The sequence below is a fragment of the Astatotilapia calliptera genome, chromosome 1, assembly GCF_964374335.1.
Source record: "Astatotilapia calliptera chromosome 1, fAstCal68.1, whole genome shotgun sequence".
Lineage (NCBI taxonomy): Eukaryota > Metazoa > Chordata > Actinopteri > Cichliformes > Cichlidae > Astatotilapia > Astatotilapia calliptera.
In genome coordinates, this window is record NC_137422.1 from 22,466,872 (window position 1) to 22,492,000 (window position 25,129).

A 25,129-nucleotide genomic window follows, 5' to 3' on the forward strand; every position below is an offset into this window, starting at 1 on the left:
ACTGAATCACCAGGTGTACTTTGTTTTCTATGAGTCCTGTGAAAACCTTTTTCACATGACTGTAGGTTGTTCAGAAGAATCGCTTTTTATAATTTAATTTTTTACAATATTTTGTAGTACATCAACTATAACAGCATCAAACAGTGTTTCACACCAAGTTACCAAGTAATTAGTGAAGTGCTTTCATGAAAAGTAAATTAATAACCCCATCACTTTCCCTTTAAACATAACTTAGTTTTTGTATGTTTATACATCATTTTTGGCTCCTAAAAATATGTTATTTATATCAACATAAATAATCAGAATTATTCTTTTTTTTTTCCCTCCAAAAAATAAAACCTTTTAATATGCTGAAATGCTTTTACATAGATCTAAATGCAAATAACAACCATGTCAGACAGAGTCTGCAAAGAGCAGGGGCCAGAGATATAAAAAGAACAACAAATTACATCTGCTTGTTACATGTCACATAACAACCGTTTCAGGGTCAAAATGTTCTTTAAGAACTCAGAAATAAACAGTGTCACACCACTGAGAGTTAAAAGCGTGTAAATTCTTTCAACTTTAATAGTGTAATTAGTGTAACTGTTATCCCAGGTGGTACAATCAAGATTTACCATTTACTAGGTTCAAGAAGTTAGAGCTAAGAAATAAATCTGTTTAGTTCTAGTTCATTTCTTAAAGAGGACTCTCCATGTTGTGGCAAAGGTATTCTTACTGAAACAAAAACTTGCAGCTATAGCTTTGGTTGCAAACAAAGTTCCAAACTACGTGTATCAACAAGGATAGTAAACTTGGGTTAGTTCAAATTTAATAATGAGCTCCCACCCCCAGGGTAGATAAAAAGACTGCTCTGGATTTAAGTATTAGGTTAAGGGTTAAATTGATAAAAATATGCATGCTGTGTGTCAGTCAAGTGTAGCAACTGCAAGTGGCCAATCAAGGGAAAACATACAGCAGGACATAAATACTGAAAATAATAAATATACATAAGGTGACTTTCATAATAATGATTCTGAATTTTGACAATGACAACAGCCAAATACTGCAGCTTACTTTTGCCTTAAAACTGCCTTTTTTATTCCCAGATTACAATTATTTGTTCTGGGCCTAAAGCAGCTGTATCTCCCTTCCTCCACCTCTTTTACTCAAGTTTTCTTGTATCAATTTATCTGTCAGCAGTAAAATATACTGATTCTGGTTAAATTTGTTCCTCTGACTCCATCCATTCTGATAACACATCAGAATAAGGCTATGTCTAGAAAGCAGATCTTCCTAAACTCAGCACGTTGGATAGACATCCATAGTTTTGCTAGAACGAGATGTTCCCTTTTCGGCACGCCATACTCCTCTAATAATACTGAAGTCCAGCTAAAACACTATGAGCCTGTGACACTGAGAACCCTTAGAAATTACATGTTATTCACAATTTACTGTACTGTCTAGAGACAACCTGTCTGGTTGAAATCTCCCCTGTCCCTCCTACTCAAAATGAGCTGAGCCTGTGAATGTGATGAGAAAAAGGCAAAAAAGCACTTATAAGAATAGAGCTAGGCAAGCACACATGAACATGACCTCTGCTGGCAGTGAAAAAATCTGCTGCCTCCACACTTTATGGCTAAAGGGCAATGACAGATTTAATTGGACTGAAAAAGACATTTCTTCAAGACTTTTTGGCCAATCTTAGTGCTAAGGTTATGAGAACAGCTCAAAAAAAAAAAAAAAAAAAAAAAAGTAGGACCCATTTTTTTCCTGAGCAAGACCATATAAATCTGCAGCTGCATTAGTACAGTAGTACATTAGTCAATTTACTAATATCAGTAAAGAAGAGTATTTTTGAATAGAGCTGTCTGATATTCAACCTAATGCTTTTAAAACAGACAAGTAAATGTAGAGTATATATGTGTATGGCTCTCCAGTAAATTATTGATTAGGATTAGGTCAACATTTACACAATCTTGCTGTTTAGAAGTTGACACGAGCAGTGGAAGGTTAATTGTCTCTTGTAAGTCATATTAAAAAATATTTAAAGTATACATTGTTCATGCAACTCACTAAACCTGAGCAGAGGACTATAGCACAAAGCCTGTTCCTCACATACATTAGAGGCAAGCTTATATAAAGGTTGCAAAGGAAAGAAGGAGGGAATGGAAATACTGTAGATGAAGGCCTTGTTTGAAAGCAACTGACACAAGAGGCTTATAATAGGGACCTTGAGGTCCATTTTCATTCTTATTCCCACAAGCCAATGACATTAACCAATGTTTTCAGTACAAATCTGTAGAATTGCTTCAGTTAGGGCCAGAACAAAAAGAGAAAATATGCCTTTCAAAGCTAACAGTCTTTTATGCCTTTTACTTCTCATAACCTTCCATAGATTTGCTTACTTGTGTCTAAGCTCTGGGAGGAAGTTTCAATCAATTGATCAAAACGGAATTTTCTTTTCCATATAATTCACAATTTGGTCAATAACATGGTAGAATATTGGTCAACCTCCACAGGAACTCAACAGCTGGACCTCATCTTATCCAAAGCCTTTTAGTAATATTTTTACTTTACAATAAGAAAGATGTGCAAAATCAGACCAAAACAAGGAGTACTATGAACCCGGTTGGGGCAGCATGGTGGAACAGTGGTTAGCACTGTTGTGTCGCAGCGAGAAGTTCCTGATTCGAATCCACCATCTTTCTGTGTGAAGTTCGCATTTTCCCCTCAATGTTTGTGTGGGTTCTGTAGGTACTCTGCCTCCCACAGTCCAAAACAGCTAGAGCCAACTCTCTTGCTTTTCCTTGAAGATCTATGTCACCCTTCTGATAGAAAAGTAATTGTACTGGATATCACAAAGACTTTGTTCCATAGAACAAATTCTTACTAAAACAAATTGGACTCTGTGCGCAATACACGTGTGAAAACAGTTCCAAAGGGAAAGTAATGAACTTCTTTTCAAAAGATACTAGGCCCAATTAATGGATCATTGTTGGTCTTTCCAGTACAATTTCCCAATTCTTTAGATAGCTTCAGAAATTAAGTGAGTGAGGTTATTTGTCACCTCCAAAGCTCTCTTTGCTCTGGACTTCTTGTAAGGTGAGCATAGTGTTCTTCTAAGCGCTCAGTATAAGAAATTGATTTTATCCTTTTCATAAAAAATGCCTTTCAACCTTGCCTTAATCTATGCCTTGACACATTGCTAGCATAAAGACATAAAGTAAGCACCTTGGACTTTTTTTTGAATGCAGTATGAACCTTAAACCCAATCTATGCTCGTGCTGACTTGACCAACCCTGAAAACTATACACAATTAGTTCAGTAAATAAAGAAGATTCACCTCACTGCAAATGTCATAGCCAAGGTCCTGAATGGGTTATAAATAAGAGACTTCTATCCTTTATTTTGGCAGCACTATACATTACAGCTCATTAATAACTGACTATAGTAGTATATAATGACTATAGTAAACTAATATTTTAATGAGAGTTAACAGTTTATACCATGTAATTAATAAAGTAATAACTAGCTGCAAAAACATAAAAGCTTGGTATCTTCTTTGTTTTGAGTTACGGCCAAAAATATGTGACAGTGACTTTCACATGTTAGGCAGTTAATAGACAGCTCAAATATATCAATTTCCACTCTAGCTACACATGTACAAAGAGAATCAGTTAAAATAATTAAAAATAAAACAGTTTATTTAGAACACAGTTTAAATCAACAACAGCACGGTTTGTTAAAACCACATACAAACCATTATGAAACGGTACATTACATCATTCACTTTGAGGCGCCATTGCAAATATTAAAGCTAAATAAGAGCCTTTGATACAAGCCTACAAGGCCCAGGATTAAATTGGATTTTCCCAGCGGTTTCACAATTTGAAACATCCATCATTTATTATTAAAGATGGAAATCAAGGGAAGAAAAGGAAGTATTGCCTTTGGCAGCACGAGGAAGCCCTGTGCTAAACACCACCCAACTTCTCCACAGCCTTACCCTTTCACACACAAATAACTGTGGGTCCACATCATTACCATGCTGGCATACACCTGCTGTGCACCAAGACTGCAAACCATTTAAACAGCTTCTCAGTCAGTGCATTCAACAGATATCCTGCTGCCAACCACATGGGTGACACAAACACAAGAGGATTCTTGATGCCAAGCAACAATGCAGTCTTAAATTCCCGGATAAAGTAAATTTGGTTGCTTTGAACCAGAAGGCGACCACTAGTATATTTTTATACTAATAAACATGCAGCATCTCCATCAACAATATGTGACATGATACATTTTAGTCATTCTGACAGAGCCTTGGCTAGTTTTAAGGCGATGTCTTACTGGTAAATCTTTTCCAAAGCAGTGATGGTATTAAGCTGCTATTAAGCTCCTTTATGCACCTTGACTTTGCGCCAATCTTTATATTTAACCCAAGTCAGGTCGGATGTGAGCTAGACACACTTGTGCCAAATGTTGGGGTGTTTAATAGATGCTTTTTTTTTTTTTACTACAATATGACCTCTGCCTGTTTTTCCTTTTTTAACTAAAGGGTGGTTAACTGATGGTATAAGTGGTGCGACGTAGTAGCTGTGTTTAATGTTTAAATGTTGCAAGTTTGCCATTTAGCAATGGTCAGTAAAAGCACATAGGTGTGTTTTAATGTGCGGTGGCATCCAGATATGAGTATTATACACAAGTTGCAGAGGCAAAATGAACAGCTGTACAACTGCAGTTAAAAATGTTAAACCTTTAGCTCTTCCTTCTCAAAGGATTTCAAACTTTCTCAGTATTGAGAACTTTTTCACATCTGGTGAAGTAGCCCTTTACAAACTCATGACTGTATTTTTGAGAGGCTACTAAAATAAGCTGCTTGTTTTAATGTTAAACATTAATGTTTATTCTATACATTTCTACATGATGTTCTTTTATCCTGCTGTCTGAAACTGAATCTGTATTATCGTTGTTTCCCAGAAAGCTGGCAGTTCAAAGAACAAGGGTAACTTGTTTATTTGAAAATATAATGTCAGTATTTCGTATCCCCAAAGACCTTTAACCCCACATTACCTAACACTTTTTTCCCCTCTATATTGTGTCATTATTTCATGCATTTAGAGTTGTATCACACATTACTGGAAGTAAAAGCAAATCCAACAGGTACTCAGTGGCACTGAAATTTCGCTAATTCCATGCAAACTCCATGCATCAACAAGTTCAGCAAGTTTACTTGACCAACTACACAAGTGGTCATAAAGTTTGGCTTCTCTGCACATTTGATGAATACCAAAAGCCATCATTGTTGCTGTATAGTTGTAGGGTCTTTCTGCACCATTTCTATAACAAAACTGCCTCTTTTGAAGGAAAATTAATTTTAAAAAAATATCTGAGCTTCAGGTTTACTTAATAAGTTAAAAAATAAAGATGATTTATATGGCAATAGATGCTGAGACAGCGATATGTACACATGCATGATGGATATATAATGTCAGGCAGAACACGGGTTGGGGTCATAAAGCTTCGAATGGCCCCCACAGAAACACAGGCTGGTAGTGCACCTCTCAAAGACACCCTGGAAATCCGTCTTAATAAAAGCTCCTCAGTGTCCTTTTGTGATCCTGCAGTGTATTATCAATACACTGCAGTTAAGTGTTGCAATTAGACCAGCCTTTTTCATGCAAATCAATTTGACAGCACAACAATCAGTTAGTTATGCTAGCCCCTGCTCTCTCATTCTCAACTCTCTCCTTCACTCCCTTGGCCTCTCCCTCCCTTCCACCTCATTTTCTCAGGCATTTGCAGAGGTTGCCACATTTGCATTATTTATCATAAAAGGATAGAATATGCATAACTCAAGGCAAGAGTGTGGTTATTAGTACCGTATAACAAATGTTCAATACAAATTGCAGCCATTTGCCTCACTCTTGCTGAAATGCATTCCCAAAAATGTAACAGGATAATACTGCATTTTAGCTAATCAACCATGGGGCATGTTGAACATTCAAAGCCAAGTAAACAGGTCTACGTTCTGCAGTGTTCACGGGCTACATATTGCATTCCCACCTCCTCTGTGTGTGGAGACCTGATAGTAATTTACCAAAATCATGCCACTTGACAGTTGCCACTAGTCTCTAGCCTTGACAGGATTTTAGCCTGAAACAAAATTCAAATAAACACACACAACTAAATTGCATGACTAATCATCACAAATATGTGTGTCTGAGACCTCTTGAGCAGCAGCTTCCACATACAACCATTATGATTCATGTGCTTTTGGAACGATGGTCACTGAGAATATTAATAGATACCATTTACTCATAGGAGGAGTCCCATCAAAGTCCTGCGTGGAGTTGTCCTGGTATGATCAATGGATGTGCTTTTATTACCATTGAGGAATCATTTACAAGGCAAATACGAAAACAAGTTTTGAATTATGATTACTTAATCAAACACTGAATCTGGAGTTTGAGTTATGTACAAGCTTTAAATCTGTGTTTGTGACAGCTTGCAGATTTTATTCTTTGTGTAGCGGTGTTCATAGTAGGATAAAAGTCTATATGAGCGTATCTGTTCCACATACCCAATATACTGAGCGTGTGTATGTGTGTGTGTGTTCACAAGGTCTTTTAGTCTCATTAACATGCCAGCCTACTATAAAAAAATGATCTAAATTCATCTCTTCATCAAAGTTCTTAGTTAAGTACAGAGGCAAGATGGTGAGACAGTCTGGTAAAATCAGAAGGAAATAACTGCATGTGATCTTTTTTCTAAGGGTCAAATAAATTAAATCTGACAGAAAAAATATCGAGGGAGAATTTAAAAGAGATTTAAAAAAATGGAGCTGTGGGCGAGAGATGAGAAAGAGAGCATGCGTCTGTGTGTGACAGAGAGAGAGAGAGAGCGAGAGAGAGAGAGAAACTCAGGAACTGCAGGATGGTCTGTATGCCTTTAAACTGAAGTCTCAATCTTACGTAGTTTTGTTCCTTAAAAGGAAATCAGAGGACTTAGCTGAGCCATTGCCTTCAAAGTCATGAATAAACATTGAACTGCCTTTCTGTGCATACATCATACATCACAAGATGACACTACCTAATGGAGGAGGAATCCTTGCCCTCCAACACATGAATAGGCAGTGAAATTACCCACATGCCGCAGCCGCATGGTTCTAAAATGGACCGCTAAGGGAGAGAAAGGAAGGGGCTAATGGGAAGAAAGGAGGACTAGTGAGAAAAGAATCTCTCAGTAAAGTGGATCCCTGTAATAACCACTTTCTCTCTGCTCTGATAGACCCATGTTAAATGCAGGGGGGAAAAGTCATATATACTGCAATAATCATTCATAATTACAATGAAAATTGACTCTTTCTGTTAGTCTCCAAGGGCAGTTTCTTAATTCTTGGAAACTACTTGCCACTTGTGAGACCCTTCCTATCATTTCTAAAAGTGTCGATTTTAATAGCATATTAAGTGGAGGTTTCTATTTAAGAGCAGACTATTAACAAAGTTACAGTGAGGCTTTTATGCTATTACTTATTATGCATATATATCTGAAGCCAAAAATCTTTATGTTCTTTACAAACCATAGACTGTATGTGAAGGATGGAAATAGTGCACAGGTCAGAAAAGTTAAAGCTGCATTCTTTCTACTGGCCAGCAAGGAACAAATTCTCTAGTTATACATAGAGTTTATTTGTAAAAGAGATAAACATGGTTGTGTTGTTTAAACAATGCTTAATTGGTAATAAGAAGCTTAAAGTGTGCTACCGTTACACCACCAGCAGCATCTTTAACCATTGATACAGAGCAGGATGGATCTATGCTTTTATGTTTTTTTAACCTAATTCTGACCCCACCATCCAAATGTTGCAGCATACCTTCTGCATACCTTGGTTGCAACAAGTAGTTACCTCAGTTACTGCCCACTTATCTACTTGAAGCACTCTGGCAGTTCTCCTCATATCTTTGGCATCAACAAGGGATTTTTGATGCTAACTGTATAATTTCTTTTTCAGATAACTCTATAAACTCTAGAGATGGTTGTTTGGGAAAACCCCAGTAGCTCAGCATTTTCTGAAAAATGCACATCTGGCACCAACAACCACACCACAATCAAATACTCCTAAATCATCTTTCCTCTCCATTCTAATTGGTTTAAAGTTTAGCTGGTCCTCTTGACCACATCTACATGTCTAAATGCACAGACCGGCTGCCAAGTGACTGGCCAATTAGAGGTTTGCATTAATAAGGAGTTGAACAGATATACCTAATAAATGTGTCCAGCAAGTGTATATATTAGATATTGCATATTAAGTCCGCATATGTATGAGGGCCAAAAGCTCAGGCTTCACACTCTAATGCTTATTTTCTGACAGTTAATTCTACCCTTGGATTTGTTATGATGTCATAGGGTGGGAGCATCCTTAATGTGGTCAAGAATACATATTCCAATGAGGTAATTAGCCTCACCCACCTACTGTTTAAACCTTCTGTTTGCAAGGGACAGCCAATCAGAGAAAAGTTGGCTTAAAGTGAGAGTGGCAAAATCCAAAAATCAAAATAGGGACCTAAAATTAAGCAAAATAGTCCCCCTTTTTGTATGTGAAATATGTTTATTAGTATATATTTACCGGTGTGGCTTGGTGCAAAAAGTGAAACTGCTGTGAGACAATAGACCAGCTGCAGAAAATGTCATCCACTAGCTTATAATGGAGGCCAATTGATAAGACCTGGTGCCAAACCCAGAGTGTAAGGTGCAAGTCAAAGTGCTACATCTGGTGAAGAGGGCAATGGCAGACTGCACCAGGGAATAAATCAGAAACAATTGTTCTGCAAATCTATTTTAGTACTTCAATCTGCTTTAAAACTATTACATTATTTTACTCCTTATGAACCAACAACAACAGTCAGAAAAACAGAAAATATTGCTAAACTTATAACAAAAGACCACACAGGCAAATGTCTAGTTAAATCTTGCGTTGATCAATGAATAATTTGTGATAAGGGTATGAAGAAAAGACTCCTCAGCTTGAACTCCTGTATGTCCTCCATTTCCTATCTGCAAGCGTGGGTGCATCAACCACAGAGACCCTAAGGCAACTATGCACAAGACATTTCCACAGAGGATCACTTGGAGAATATCCATCAGGCTGAGATACTAATTAGTGTGAGTCCATGTATGCATGTGAGTGCATGACTGTGCATGCGCATGTTGGAGCAGAGAGATGTACACCTAGCCAGGAGTGAGAGCAATGTTGTGCAGCCAAGTGCAGTAATTTCTTTGATCATTTTTAATGGCCATTCTTTCATGTGAGGCTGCTGCTCACACACAGCTCACTGCAGGTGTCATCTCATTCCTTCAGTTGTGGGATTAGTATGCAGCAGGCAATAAAAAGCCAGGCCATTACACTGTGCAGCACACATACATAATCTCAACACAGTGGGATCATTACCTTTTCAAAGGATTATATCAGCTCACAGTCTACAGAGAGAAACAAAGAAAGCGACAGAAGCTGAGCAGAAGAGGAAAAGGAACCAAAACGAGACATAAAAAAGAAGCAGCAAAAGAGGCAGACGCAGTTACAGAATGCTCTATCAGTCAGCAATGCAATTAATGGAGGATGGACAGGAAGGTAGAGAATGATGGTTCAGTCTTCTATTTAGGGTTTGCTAGCTGAATTCAGACAGAGTTCCCTCTTATATTCTGAAATGAAGTCAAATATTCTCCACTTAACCATTCTACGGTATTCAGCAGACAAATTATTATTTGCAATGTACCATATCCTGTGCCAACTTTGTTTTCTTATTTCACATACTGTATGCTTACACTGTGCCAAAAAACACCAGAGAGGTTCTGACTGTAAAGATTCTTCGGCAGTCCATCACAAGGAAAACAATCCAACCAGGTCTGTGTAGCAAGTACGATCAGACCAATGCACTGCCAATATCCTTGCCATATAGTCCCACACATAATCAATCGAATACACCCAACACCAATAACTCATGGGGAGTATTTACCCATTCAGGTCAAAGAACCACCCTACCCTCATCCCTACTGTGCCTTTCACAAAATCCTGAACAACTATAAGCGAAACAGACAGGTAAAGGTTTGTAACAAGTACTAAAAGCCATTTTTATGATATGTGAATCTGTATAAACCAGCATGTTGTTTTATTATTAATAGTTCTCAGGAGGATCTGCTAGCTGAGAAAGACTGTTGGCTCATCTCATCCACCCTCATACTGTATCTCCCATGGTGGTATGAACCTGGTGCAATTTACGCAGTTTTTATGTATTCATTTAACTCCTATAACCTGCTCTCCCTTCAGCCCAAAGCCTTTCATCCAGAGAAAGGGTTTAATGTATAGTATGTCTACATGACGGTATGCAGTCCGATGCCGAATGCTGTATCCAGTGCACTTTTAAATAATGAAACGTACTCAATAATTCAAGGGCTGCACAACAGTATATCACAATCCTAAACGATACCAAATAATTCAAATGATTTATAACTAGATCATAAATCACGGTTTCAAAGATAAAAAAAAGTTTCTATTGAACAACATTAATTTCTCTGTATTAACAAAATATTAAATAGGAATGTGTAATTTATACTGCCAAGTACTTGCTCTTTGCTCTGATGCATTTGTGGTCAATACATATGACTTCTATGTCAATGAGTATGCAGCATTTTCCAAAAAGTTGGGATTCTGTGTAAAATGTAAACAAAGAAAAGCACAGCAAATAATTTTAAAAAGTTAGGACATTTCTATTACAAATTCAGTCTGTTTCAGAGCCCATAATTGCTGACAATGATTTTAAGAAATGTTCATGTGCCCATGCATTAATATGCTCTACAGAATTAGATCCGTTTTCCATACAGTAGCAAATGAAGATGTGAAAAAAAAAATAAAAAATAGCCATTCAGTTGGTTTTCAGCCGTGACCCGTGCACACAGAGATTTCTCTGAGTCTTTTGCTAATTTTATGTGCCACACATGATGAAATCCCTAAAATCTTGGTAGTTTTACAATTAAAGCTGTTACTCATTGCTCAAATGCTAACCAGTACAGTCTTTTGTTGTCCTTGTTCCAGTGTTTTTGAAACATGTTTCTGGTCACATCTCTGTACTATTTTCAATTAAATGTAAGTTTTAAACGATCTGCAACTTACTGCATTCTGTTTTTATTTAGAGTTTCCATTGTTGCCATCTTTATGTTTCAAAACTGGACGTGCTGAGAAGAGGTGGGTCAATCAAAACAGAGTTAATTATTAATTCACTTTGACCTGAATTGTTCAGAGATGTCAAATCAGACTGCTGTTTTGCCACAACTTTCTACATGACCAGATGTCTTTATGCAACTACATGTATCGCCCCCAGTGGCCGTTAAAAAGAATGCATGTTTAAAGCATTTTAAACCATTACATTTGTTTCACTTTTTTAGACGCAGAAGCAATGTCCATCTTTTATACTGTTTACAACTTCTACCCAGTGTTACTTCAGTTCCGCCTGGCTGTAAACGGTAACATTTTAGCGAGGACTTGTGGAGTTTGTGCCAGCATCTTGCTTAGTTCTGGAATGATGAAGTAAACACTGTAGCAAATTTCAGGGGTAGATAATAATGATGGATTACAAAAAGAAAATCCACTGTTAAAATTTTTACATTCTCCAATCTTTCATTAGTCTTTACTCCACAAGAAGGCAAAACTTAGTACAATAATTAGCTGACTCCAGGGACATAAATACTATAATTCTTCCAGTTTTACATTACAGCAGAGCTGCTAAGCCCTGGTATATGTAAGTAAGCCCATTAATCACCAAGAATCTGATAATATCAATTATTTCAGTAAACAAGGAAGTCCAGTTCAAGGCCTCACCCTCCACTCAATCCTTGCATTAAATCACCACACAGATGGATTTAGTAGCTAATTGGAGTAAAATGGAGCTTTGTGAGGGATAATTGAGGATTTCTTTACCATGTGTAGTAGTGTCTGTAAGTACACAGTCAATTTACAAGAGGAATGGGGTGTGTGAATCTTCACAACTGTTAATCGCACTACATGAATAATAGCATTACAGTTTTTAATGACCAAATATATTTAAAACAAACAAATAACACAGTTAAACATAAAGGAAAACATTCATATTTTTTAGTCAATATTGCTTCATTTTGTTTTTTATGCTTTTTTAGCATCTTCTAATATACATTATCAGTACTGTACAGGACAAACACGGTCATGCCATGATTTTTGGTGGCCTTTAGATAATCTGAACCATCTCCCGCTCCTCACCACTGCCCTATTTCTAAGTGAAAGTGAATTATTTGAAGTAAAAACATCTCCAAGAAATGTCTGACAGGCCTTCTGATTCTCTGGGTGAATAAGGGAAGGCTCCCACTGGTCTGATAAAAGGCTTGGGTTTCTACAGCAAATGATGCCTTTCTCCCGACTTATGCCTACACTCTGCTTTTAATTGGCCTCTTCTGTAGCTGCGAACCCTAATGACTTTGTTCCGGGATTAAAAGCCTCAGAGTGTTCAGGCAAGGCAAGGGTCCTAACCTTTTCTTGCCTGTTTCATCTCTCCTGTTTCAACACTTCCTTGCCCATATTTCTCTTATAAATTCCATCTACAGCCACAAATTCTTTATTTTCCCCCCTTTTTATTTCTACTGTTTGACTGTCTATTTCAATACACTATCCCTGTCCCTGTGAACTCTACTCAGTGCTTCTAGGAAGGCTTGATGAGCCAAGTACTGGAATATAATTTAATGCACTATAATGAAAATGCTGTCAAACATGATACGATAACATCGTTCCATTTGCATACGTTATGTAATGTGATGTTTCATTCACTAATCGAGTTTGATTCTGCAAATACAGAAAATTTAACATAGGCATAAAAATACAGGAGGATCTTCTTGAGAATAGCAACCTACTTAAATTACTACTTAAACAGAGTAGAAGGAATTTCTTAATACTAGGCAGCTTAAGTTCCAAAAACACAAGTTTGTCTAAGCATGGAATCAGTAACAGTGAAAGAAGACTATTTTTTATACCCATCTTGTATGGTTTAAAACATATTTAGGTTTGATGTACATTTGCGATTCACTCATTCCTTATTCCAGGATGGCTGTCAATCCCCTGCTACCCCACCACTACCCAATTCACCTCTCTCCTAGATGCCCAGACAAGGCCAGTGCTGAATGATAGAGTAATCGATGTGAGGCCTAATCACCCAGCTTAACTCTAATACCCTGGACTGGTCCACATCATTATCATATCAGCCTCCACACATTTCGAGGTGACATGGTTGGCAAAAGATTAAGGACAATCTTGTAAAGAGGCACCGCACTTTTCAATGTGCTGACCAACCACAAGAGGCCTTGGGAAACTGGAAGGAATATGAAGGAACTGAAGGTAAAAATAGCGATAACGACCAAAAACACAGACCCATAAAAGGACCTCTAGTCTGTCTGAGGCTGCCAAACCGATATGAGAAAATCATCTATGTGGAAAATCAAGCAGGGACGGTATCTCTATCAGAGGCACTTGTCCGTACAGCAAAGACAGTTACTGAATGCCTAAGATAAAGAGTTTGTGCAATTAAGCCAGAGGAAGTTGCAGAAACTATCTATTAATTACTTTGCACAAATTGTACAAAATGGTAACCAACAGTAAATAAGGACAGAAGAACAAACAAGTCTGCAGTTCATCCTGGGAACTCTGGACATCTGAATGAGATGATATGTTTAGGTATCCACTGTTAACAATTCCTCAAAATATTAACCCCAATGACAACTGACAGTAAAACATAAAAACATTCAAAACAATCTGAATTATTCTGGTTAGGCAGAGATGTCTGATCATAAATCATCTGTATAAACTGTCAGCTTGTCTTAAAACAATGCCAGAATTAAGCAACCTTATGCATATCTCATTCAGTTAGTACAGTCCTATTGTACGGCTTGGCTACCAAATAGAATATCGCTTTGTGTGTTTTTCTGTATAATGAAGTTTGAATTTCATAGGAAAATAGGAACAGAAAAAGCCTAATTTAAGTAAAAGGACAAAAGAATCTCTTTGAATTTTATATCAAAGACAAAAGTAGAGGAAAACATTAACAAATCAGACACAACTGCAAAACCTTAATGCCTACTTAAACTGACACAAAATCACTCAGTTTGCTTTTATCAACGTTGAAAATAAGCACATTTCCTAAAATCCTGAAGGGATGACTAAAAGGCTTTATTCGCAGCCCATCTATTGCTTAGATTTAAAATATACTTCCGTTTCTATGTTGGCAATCAAGGAAAACACACAAGTCAATGCATGATATCACTTTTACAAACTATCTACAGATATAACTCAAAGTGTTGGTCCATCACAAATAACAATCTGGATGTTTTTTTGATTAAAAGTTAGTAAAGCAAACCACATTAAACTAAAAGCTTTAAAATTAATGTCTGTCTCTCCCTCTAGCCCAGTAAAGTGCGTAACACAGAGCTACCACTCCCCATCATCATAAATGTTTAAGATGGCTAACAAGTGTGGTGTCAACAGCTCCCAAGATAATCAGTGTGTCAATCAATGACGGGTGTGAGGCCAGCTTTTAGAGGGTCTCTATGGTGGCCGCTTAGAGCATGCTCAGTTTAACAGCAGCAGTGGGAGAAAGTAAACACAGTAGAATATAGAGTTGACGATTGACTCCCTGATCAATGCCATTGATCAAGTAGTCCGCAGATTCTCTACTTCTTTGTGTAGGCTGCTCATATTACTGTTTGTCATCCCGCTATCAGGCTTCGAGCTCAGGATCACAGCAACTTCCTAATCAGTCACTACCAAAATGCAACCACCACACTAGAGGGAGACAAAGAGGAGGGTCAAAACTAGGTTTATGCTTAGCTTAGAGATCCTGGCAAAGATATATTAAAATAAAGCACGCATGCACACACACACAGGAATACAAACATAACACACCTATCGACTGTGTCAGTTGCTTTTTGTCTTTATTTTTTCCAATTTTGGCATTTTAGCATTATATTGACATTTATTCTTGATTATTTATTCTTTAAAAAAAAAAAAAACCTTCAGATTAGAGCTATATCTCTGCTCTGATTAGATCTCAGCACTAATTAATTTATTTTTTATTTTAAAGCTAAATGTTTTGCTTTATTTTCCTTAGACGATGGTGGAGACCAAAACAGAGCTAAGCAAATTAAAGTAAAGAAAACACTTCAGAGAAAGAACACTTGCTCAAATTAAAGTAACTAAACTAGTATCTGCAACAATCAGCTAGAAATTCAAGATATCAAATCGATAAATAGTCAATGTTATTTGATTTTATCTATCTCATTACATATCTCAATTCATGTTGTCTTCTGAAACTTTGGGTGTTTAATAGCATTGTAAACTAGTAAGTCCAAATATGTTATGAAACATCTACAGGCACACTAAAGCATGCTCTCTCAACATTGTGATGCCTGACACCAGTCTCGTGGCTATGTCCTGTCTAGTTGGTGCTGTTTTGCACTCCACCAAAGTAAAGCTACATCAATAGACAGCCAGCTTTAATGATTTATTGACTGGTAAATATACCATGTAATGAATCTGAACAAAAGACCAACAATTTATAGCTACAGTGACATAATAACAGTCACATTCTGCTACACCTACACAGTTTTGAAAAACACTTATGACATTGATAATTCCTATGCAGGATTTTGTTATCTGCAAAACATATTTATCATTCAAGTGTTAAATTAAGTTACAAAAAAGAAAGAAAATGACTCTTTTGATAACGAGATGGAAAATTGTCACAAATGCTCCAACTGTGAGAGGTATTTGCTTTACAAAGCATCTCTAAAGGGGTGGACAAGCATACTGACAATTGGTAAAACTTAAACAACATGGCAAACTTGTTGGTTTAATTCTGCCTTAATGACAGGCTTAATCTAACACATTAAGCATTGCACATGAATAGTTTCTGGCAGTATTCACTCTGAAATGTCAGCCTTACATAAAATGAAAGAAACCTCACAATACAAAGCTAAACTCCCCCTTGATATACAGATGAGGATAAAATTATTAGCCTTCCTATAAGATGTAAGTTTTTGTTTAAGTGCTTTTTTAATAGAGCAAGTAACACAGCATTTCTAAACATACCAGTTTTCTTAAGAAAACATAAGTTATTTCAATTTGCACAAAATAACAATTTCCTTAAAAAAAAAAAAAATATATATATATATATATATAAAAGACCAGCATCAATATTATTAGCTCCCTAAAAAAAAACAACGACCTTTTTTGAAGCCACAGCACAAATCACTGCTGTGCAAGGTTGTGCTTTAACTTTGTAATGATCAAAGCTTGTAAAATAAAGTTAAAAAAATTTAGGGTTATCTTCCAATTTGCACACAGTGTTAAAACCTCAGGAAGGTTTTGAGCTATCACTTAAGCAAAAATCAGGCCAAAAAAAAAAAAAAAGATATCAGTTTATACTTTTCTGGATGCTCACAAAGCAGGAGATGGATATACAAAGTTAGCACAGCATTCCCAAGTGTCCAGAACTGGAAAGACACCTTGTCAAACAGAAGTATGCTATTAACAACCTGGAGAAAGGTTATGCATACTGGAAGCACGTCCTCTGGTCAGATGAGATGAAACTAGAGCTCTTTGGCAATAAAGACACCGATTATGTTTGGAGAAAGAAGGGAGAGTTGGATAACCCAAAACACACCGTCCACACTGTAAAGCATGGTGCTGGGATTATTATGCTGTGGGATGTTTCAGTGTATCTGTGAAAGGGGAATCTCGTCAATGTGGAAGCAATTATGAAGAAGAAGGATATGTGAAGATTTTCAAAGAAATCCTCAAGCAGCCAGCAGCAAAACTGGGTCGACCCCAAATATATCCTGTTCCTGATGAAGAACTACCTCCAGAAGACCACAGTGAAAGTTACTGACTGGCCTGCACAAAGTCATGAGTTGAATTTCATCAAAAATATGTGTGGTGAACTGAAGACCAAGGTCCATGCCAGAATATCCTCAAATCTGGAGAAGCTTGAGAGATTCACCAAAGAAGAATGAGCTAGGACTGCTCAGGAGACGTTTGTGAGACTTGTTGAAAACTACAACAAATGACTCCAGGCTGTTATCCAGCATGAAGGATACACAATTGACTATTAGCATCATAGTGGCTAATAATTTTGATCCCTAGTAGTTTTTGGTTTTGTGAAATAAGTTTGTTTCTGTGCAGTGAAAGTGAAATAATGTTAACATCCAAAATAAATAAAATAACATGGCTATCTTTGTGTCTGCAATGTAGGTTAGTACATATTAGGCTCTCAAGCAGAGACACAATGACCACTTCTATTTCTTGCCATCAATTGAGCTAGTAAGTGGCAGTGAGGACAAAGAGAGAGTGACACATGCAGAAGCATGTTAGCTTTTTAAATATTCTAAAAAACCTCCAATCCAGCTGTAAACAACTTGACCAGGCAAATCAATCCAAGCCAAAAATACTGAAAACCAATCATACAGTCCTCATATAATCCTATAATCTAATGCCTATTACTAGCCAGTCAACTAGATCCACAACAGTGGGTTTCTACACCGACACACAGTTCCATCAATTCTACATTGATGATGAATTTTTATTCTTGCTCTTTTCTCAATGCATCCATTTCAGATGAGATGAAAAAGTAATATTCCAGCAATAAAGCTTGATTTACATCCCCTTCACTGTTCTCCCTCTTCCTTTTTTATTTGATCATTTAGCCAGGATCATATAACTGTATATCAGACACAAATGAAATCAGGTCTCATGCACATTAAGGCCATGTCTTTCTGCAGCTAACATCCCCTCCAACCCAACTCCCCAGCTCCACAGCAAGGCAGGGGCAGAGTCCCATTCATTTTCAGGCCCATTTCCTCCTATGATTAGGCGATCAATCAATCTCAGCATTCAATCTCATCAGGCAGACGGGATTATCTGCCCATCTTCCCCTCTGCCTCTTTCAACTTACTCCATCCCACACACACAGCAGCACATTAACATCAGATCAAGTATCAAACAACACAAGCAGTCTACCACATCCTCTGACCACAAACGGACAGCTTCTCATCTTAGCCGTCTCTGGCTGTCCTCAAAACATGTGCCAAAAAAAGAATTTAAAAAACAGAACAACAAACATAATGTTGAGCAAAGCTTTCGTTTTGGGATCAAATGTAATTACAGATTAAATTGCTTAATTTGATGATTACTTAACTCTACCAATTTATGACATAATTTGTTTGTAAACAATCACAAGCGATCAGACCATCTTTACTCTCTCTCCCTCTGTACATTTATATATGAAGAAGTAATAATGAATAAAATGAAAACATAAATTTAAATTACTTTTTTTGCCATCACTAATATTTCATGTTTCTATTCCCCCCCCCCCCATAAGCACTTGGTAAAATGGACGTTTTCCTCACAGCTGAAAATATTTAATGAATTTTCCCTAATGGCAAAAAGCTTTTTGATGTAGCAATGCTTATTCGTAAAACAACACTGATGAAACTGTCATGCTTTCAAGAGACACTACCTTTTAGTAACCACGTGCTAGATTAATACATTTGAAAGGCAGCACTTTCTTCCATGCTCGTGCCCCTGTTTCTGGAGGCAGAATAACCCTCAAACCTAATTCAAAGCTACCATAGTAATACTGGCAAAAAAAAAAGTCTGCAACAACCACAGTGTCACACTGACTTTGAGCAGCACTGTGGACAAGCACAGCATCCCAAACAAAACAGAAAGTACACATAGCTCCTTTGCAGCCTCAATTTCGTCACCTCAGCTTTATCTATGCACTGCATTATTTAGCAGAAATCGCAGTGAATGGCAGCAACTTCCTCTGCCTTTACTTGTTTATTTTGACAAAAGAACATTACGCAATTGTATTTTTCCCACTTTTTATGAAATCTACCATCATTATTTCATTAATCTTGCAAAAAAAAAAGTCAACTTTCATTGTTATGTTTTTTGTTAAAGCGCTACCATTTTGCATTCTTATGCCAATCTTTGTTGCACAGGACTTTTTTAGTTTTTTTTTTTCTTTTTTTGCTGTTAGCACACACAACAACAAACCCAGCTGAGCCATTAAGGTTTCATCACCGTTGTAATAGAAATTTGTGTTAAAGCACAGAGCACTGAAAGTCTGGGTTTATGCTTTTCCAAATGAAAGCTGAGCTCAAATCTATATTACTCTCAAACTCTCAATCAATCATGTGTGAAGTCTATCTGTATTCCTGTGTGAGATTAACTGTGAAGTATCTACGTGGTTATTATGGTCAACATGCCAAAGACCATCCTGCACAAGATGTTGCTTTTTTTGATGGGGAGCTACTAAAATAGTGTTAGGATATCAGTGATGTTTACTGAATTAAAAAGAAACATCTCACACATGTGAACATTAATATTTGAAAATGCGAAACATATTTTTGTCAATAGCAGTCCTTACAGAGGCGTGAAAATGCTTAGGAATCTTTCTCTGGGCTCTCAACTGTCCCAAGAAGCTGAATCTGTTGCAATAAATGGCCTTAATAACATACTTTCGCCTCAGCCATTATTCTGCACGCCGTTGTTTTTAATTACATGCCGAGACCTTCTAAGAGCCACGCACACTCCAAGCTCACTTGGCATCCTCTTTACTGGCAACAATTAATCTAAGGTGTGGCACAGCTTTCCTGAAAACATCATAAACCAAACCACCAAACCTACAGTCTGAAAATCTGACAATTTATTTAGGTCTGCTTACATTCTTTTAAAAGTGTCCATGTAATTTCTACTAGCTTCTGGTTTAGACAAAGAAATCATTGTCATGAGCACATCTTAAATCAAGAAATGTGAAAGAAATGCAAAAGAACTAAAATCACATCCAAGTTATCCATGTAGAGCTTCCCAGTTTCTTATTGGTAAGTTTTAAAAGTTCAGTAGTGACATTGGTTAAAGTTCAAATTATCTGAATGTTTAGTATCGTGGTGACATAAGTGACATCTGAGTGGTGTTCAAGTGAAAGAATCACTGAATTAAAAAGCAAAGGCTCATCACCCACTATCATTATAAAGCTGCAGATGGAGATGCAGACAGCACAGTCTGATGTTGTTATTGTCTTCCGTGTGGGTGAGTAATAATAACCCAGGCTGGGGGTAAAGAAGAGGCTATATGGGGAAAAAAATCTGTTTGACTGCATCATATCCTCTTGCAGAGTAGCCTTGACCTACTGCCTGATTTTGATAGAGCTGCTGTCTATTTAATTCATATGGATACACTAACTTTCCCCAGAATGCCTTATCTCAGTGAGGACCAAGTAATATATTTGGGATTGGATTAGAGTGATCCCACTGAGAGAGTAAGGTATTCACAGGTGACAAGGTGTGCAGACCACCAAATTGATGAAAACAACAACACATCAGCACCTAACCTTGGAAAATTTAGGATGATTATAAGGAAGCATTAACTTTAGAAAACTAACTTTGCAATTCTATAAACCAACATGCCTGAAGTTACAAATGTCAATCAAAGACTGCCTATATCTTTACAATTATGCCTACATATGGAAACTGCCCTTTGAAATAGTAACAGGAAGAGCACAGGCTTCCAGGGATGCTTACTTATAAGTATTTGGTAGCTTTATAGTGAAGAGATGTTAATGTATTAGAGGTAAAATTTAATCAGGTATGGAGTTTACATTTGCAGACTTCAGACAAACTAGTTTCAGGTGGACCTGTCACTTAACAAAATGTGTCAAGTAAAGTTTAATCCATTAAAAATACCTTTATAAAAATAAACAAAATCAAAACACATGGCAATAAAATAACGTTTCTCATAAAACCTTTGATTAACCTGCAAAATACCTTCTTTGTATTGCAAGGTCAGTTGTATGTGTGGATTTTAAGTACAACTGCAAGCAGCCTAATAATATTGTTCACACCCACCACATGCTATCTCTGAGAAAGACCTTTTTAAGCATGTTTTTACATGTTTTGTCACTTTACAAATTTCAGATGAGTCCCTTGGCGACTGACTGGACCACCCCTCTTATTTCAACCTTTATCTACGTTTATCACCTTTGCTCACACATGCATTGTCTTTCTTCTACTTACTGTCATTCCTCTTCTCTCCACAGCATCCCTCCACTTCTCCAGGATATCTTCCACTAGCTTCCCACTCTCAATACAGATCAGTATATCGTTTGCAAACATCATAGTCCATGGAGACTCCTGTCTGGCCTCATTGGTCTCCCTGTCCATCCTTAAAAGGGGTTTTCATTTGGATTGAAGTAGCAGGGTAAATACCAAAAACTGCATTCAAAACAATTATTTTGTGCAGTTATTAGTTCATACACATTTGGATTACTTTTCCGCTGATCTCAATCATGTGCAAGATTAAATGTAGCTAGGTGTCTTTAGCTAGCTCATTCGTTCCATCTACCATTAGCTAATAAAGGTTTGCTAGCCCTACACTAGAGACAGAAAAAGCTACAGGCTACCACTTCCCTGTTTTCTTAAATTGAAAAGCCCGCTCCCTCCTCTCCCGCAGTGTTGTTTAGCTATATTTACAAATAAATTTGAGCACTGGGAGAAACAATTTGGCTAAAGAGAGAAAGACAAACAAACATACAAAACTTAGCCCGACTTACCCTGCACATGTTAGCCACATAATTGCAATTGCCTTTGATTTAGATTAAAACTGTGATTGGGAGATGATTGGTGAATATGCAAATATAAAAACAGACGCAATATTTTTACCTGCTATTTGGTTAATGCAATTTATAGTGTATATATTCTGTATTCAGTTATGAAGGCTCTAATTGTTGTTTGCGAGCTGCCGTTTAGATACTTGTATGTGCCCGGGGCTGTTGATGGGTCTGTATGCAATGATGGGCATAGCTGCGGGAAGTTTATTGTTTTTTTTTGTTGATGAGTGAGTATAGGGGTGGGATTTAATAAGTTTTCTTCGTCCCACTCCTTTTTCAGGCAATTTTTGTTTTTTGTTTTGTGCATTTTGTGTTCAATATAGGTATTTGTTGTGCCTGAAAATGAACAAATAAATGAATGAATGAATGCTTGTATGAGCCAACAGCGGAGAAAGTCGCTTTAGAGACAAGTTATCGCTAGCTTAGAGATACCCTTAAGTGATTGGTTGACACTTGTGGAGGTGGGCAGATGGATCCGAATATCGATAGCATCGATACCAACAGTATCGGATCCATACTAATGCAATTGGCTCAATATTTATTTATGTCAATATACAAGAAAAGTTGAAAGATTTTTATTTATTTATTTTTACTGTGTTAGCTAGTTATTGTAGATAGTGAAAGAGTCAACACTGTCTGGTTGGTGTTCATTAAAATGTATCGTACAGCACTATCCCTTAGTGATTCCCTAACCTCCAATGGCTCCAGTAGCAGAAATAATCTTTCATATATACAATACATGAAATTATGATTACTTTGATTTACCTTTTTCAGACAATTTTGCCACGCGAAATTTGATTTAAAAAAATTATAAATGTAAAGATATTGTGCAGGTATAAAGAAGCTGGGTTAAAATGCAAATAAATACTGTCTGCGATGGATTCAATTTGGAAAAAACTCAAACAGCACTCTTTTTGTTGGGGGAAAATGACAGGCCTTGTTAAGGAGTCCCTGAGGTTTTTTGTATTCTAATATTAAATAAGTTTTGGGCAACTTTCAACAGTAAAATTTGTTCTCTATTTTAATTGAAAAGTTAGAATAATATATTTTATGTATTCAAGAATAGGTAAGCCACACAATGGTGCATTTTCAAGAAATACTATGTTAATCATCAATAGAGATTAAAATTGCCAGAAAAGTGGTTTTTGCTGATGCTATTCCTTATATTTACACAGAATGACACAGTGTTTTATTTTATAGAAAATCAGCTTTTAATGGAAAGTATTTATTTAAAACATTATGACAGTCTGTGAAAACTATTTTAATAAGTCACTGGAATGCACCAGACATCACTTATTTTATTATGTTTCGTTTAGATCATGTGAAACATTTCTTGAGTTGTTCAAGGCTGAGTGATTATGTAGCATTTATTTAAAAATATGAATCTTTATTAACAAGAGATGGAATGCGGACTATTTTTGTGTGGTTTTGTGGCAAAAGATTGAGAGAGTGACTGTAATCATCACTCAGAGGACAATTTTCTGGAACAGATGGCTCTTTATTTGTGTTGGTTTTGCAGCAGTCCTTCTTTTTTGGCCTTTTCTTTGCCCTGGCACCATGCAATTTTCAATAGTGCAAATTATGTCCAAAGGGCGGTTGCTAATCTCATCTTTTAGAAATGCACAGCAGATCTGGTTTGTTGACAGGGTAATGGTTTAATACACATAAATAAATACATCTGTGTTTACATCACAGTCTACATCTGTGAGGATCCATAATTAAATCAAAGATCACATCTTTGGCAGTTATCATCAGATGTAAGTTAGCCAGTCCACTGGCACACAGAGGCTAAAATTTAAGAATCCAACATTTTTTTGAGTATCTCTCATGATTTAAAGAATTATTTCATAAATGTAATACTATATCTTGTATAAAATCTACATTGTATCAGTGCTAGAACTATCTAAACATAGTATTCGTCTGAGTTTTAGTTTGAGTATGAAGCTTCAGAAGTTCTAAAACATTTGTTTGTTGAAGTAAGGAGACAAACTAGAGTAGGATATAATGATGTTAAGAACAGTTTGATTTGTTGATGTTAATTAATACTGATGAGTGAACTAAAATCATCAGTTTAGTCATACATCTTGTAGAAAAGACTGAACTCCTCGGGGCTGGTGTGAATTATCCGTCCAGAGAAAGTGGCTAAGCAATTCTCATAATATGAATGTGACTTGGTAACATCTTTGTTACAAAATAAGATTATTAAAAATATGTCCCTTGGCAACTCATTATACCATCAACTCAGGCCATTTTCTCCTTAAGCCTTTAATTAAATTTGAATTATTACAAAAGTACAGAACAGTCAACAGCTACATGACTTTGAGCTAGAACTGTGTTGTGCCAGCAGGCGGATGACTTATTGTCGGTTCTATATATTTTTTTCTAAGCTCTCCTTGGCATGCTTCCTGGACTTTATAATGTTGACATTTACTTCTGTGTGTATTCAAGATATTCTTTATGTGCCTCAGTTTCTCTATGCCTTTCAGATGCATTTATAAGTCAGATTCTCCACAAAGTGTTTTGTGAAATTTATGAAGGCGGAAGTCTTTTAAAAGATATAACGTAGATATTTGTAGATTCATAATTCTGGACTATTTTTTACAATGCAACAGAACTAGGCCTGCTCATTGCATGCAGTTATGTTGATTTATTAACATGTAAGTTAACTGTAAGTCCAATTAGGAAAGAAGTCAGTTTGTCAGCTGCACTGCCATAATAAGGAAAAGAATTTCACAAAAGACAAGGTTGGAGGTTGTTCTTCCCACTGAATTCCTGTTAATAGTTCCTGCAGTGAAAACAATAACAACAACAAAAACCCTCTAATTATAGTATTAGTTAATTAGGTAGGGGTTTTAACACTTTTTGTCAATGAGAGCTGGGAATTAAAGCTAAAGGGTGCAAACATCAGTGCATGTGTCGTTCAGTCTCATAATGCCTATTTTACATGAACAATGAGTCACACAGGAACACATTCAGGCTTCATAAGATTATCCACAATAATAAATTTCTGGAGGTTATTTTTATTTAGAAAAATCAGAACACCCAGATTGATCATATTTATGAAACAAAGAGAACCAGAACTGATTATTTTCCCGTCTTGTTCATTACATTTTTAAACTTTTTCTTTTATTTTTTTGCTTGTTCAACTACAACTGTGCAGTGGCATAATGCAAAGAGGTGGATATTTTTCTTCTTCTTCTACTGGGATCATTGGAACAGTGTGTATAAGACAATGGTCATCTGCTTCATCTAATATGCAAAAATAGTGAACATACCTCACTGGCCTTTGGGTAGTAAACAGGATTTACTCTTTAAACAAATCTGAAGTAGTGGATGAGTTTCTCAGCAATTACAATCCTGTACTATAAATTTAGATTAAGGTCCTCTTTCCTCTGTATTGCACATCTCGT

At 36.6% G+C, this 25,129-nt stretch overlaps 1 long non-coding RNA gene across 1 annotated transcript in view; it reads right to left on the reverse strand.

Moving 5' to 3' along the window:
- The window catches only part of LOC145429452 (uncharacterized), a 106,559-nt gene extending 84,759 nt beyond the window's left edge, over nt 1–21,800 (reverse strand). The window contains exons 1-2 of the long non-coding RNA XR_013909685.1: nt 21,663–21,800; nt 21,127–21,274 (exon numbers count right to left, since the gene is read on the reverse strand). This is a non-coding gene — a long non-coding RNA (uncharacterized LOC145429452). The remainder of the gene's footprint in view (nt 1–21,126; nt 21,275–21,662) is intronic.
- Nucleotides 21,801–25,129: the final 3,329 nt, after the last annotated feature.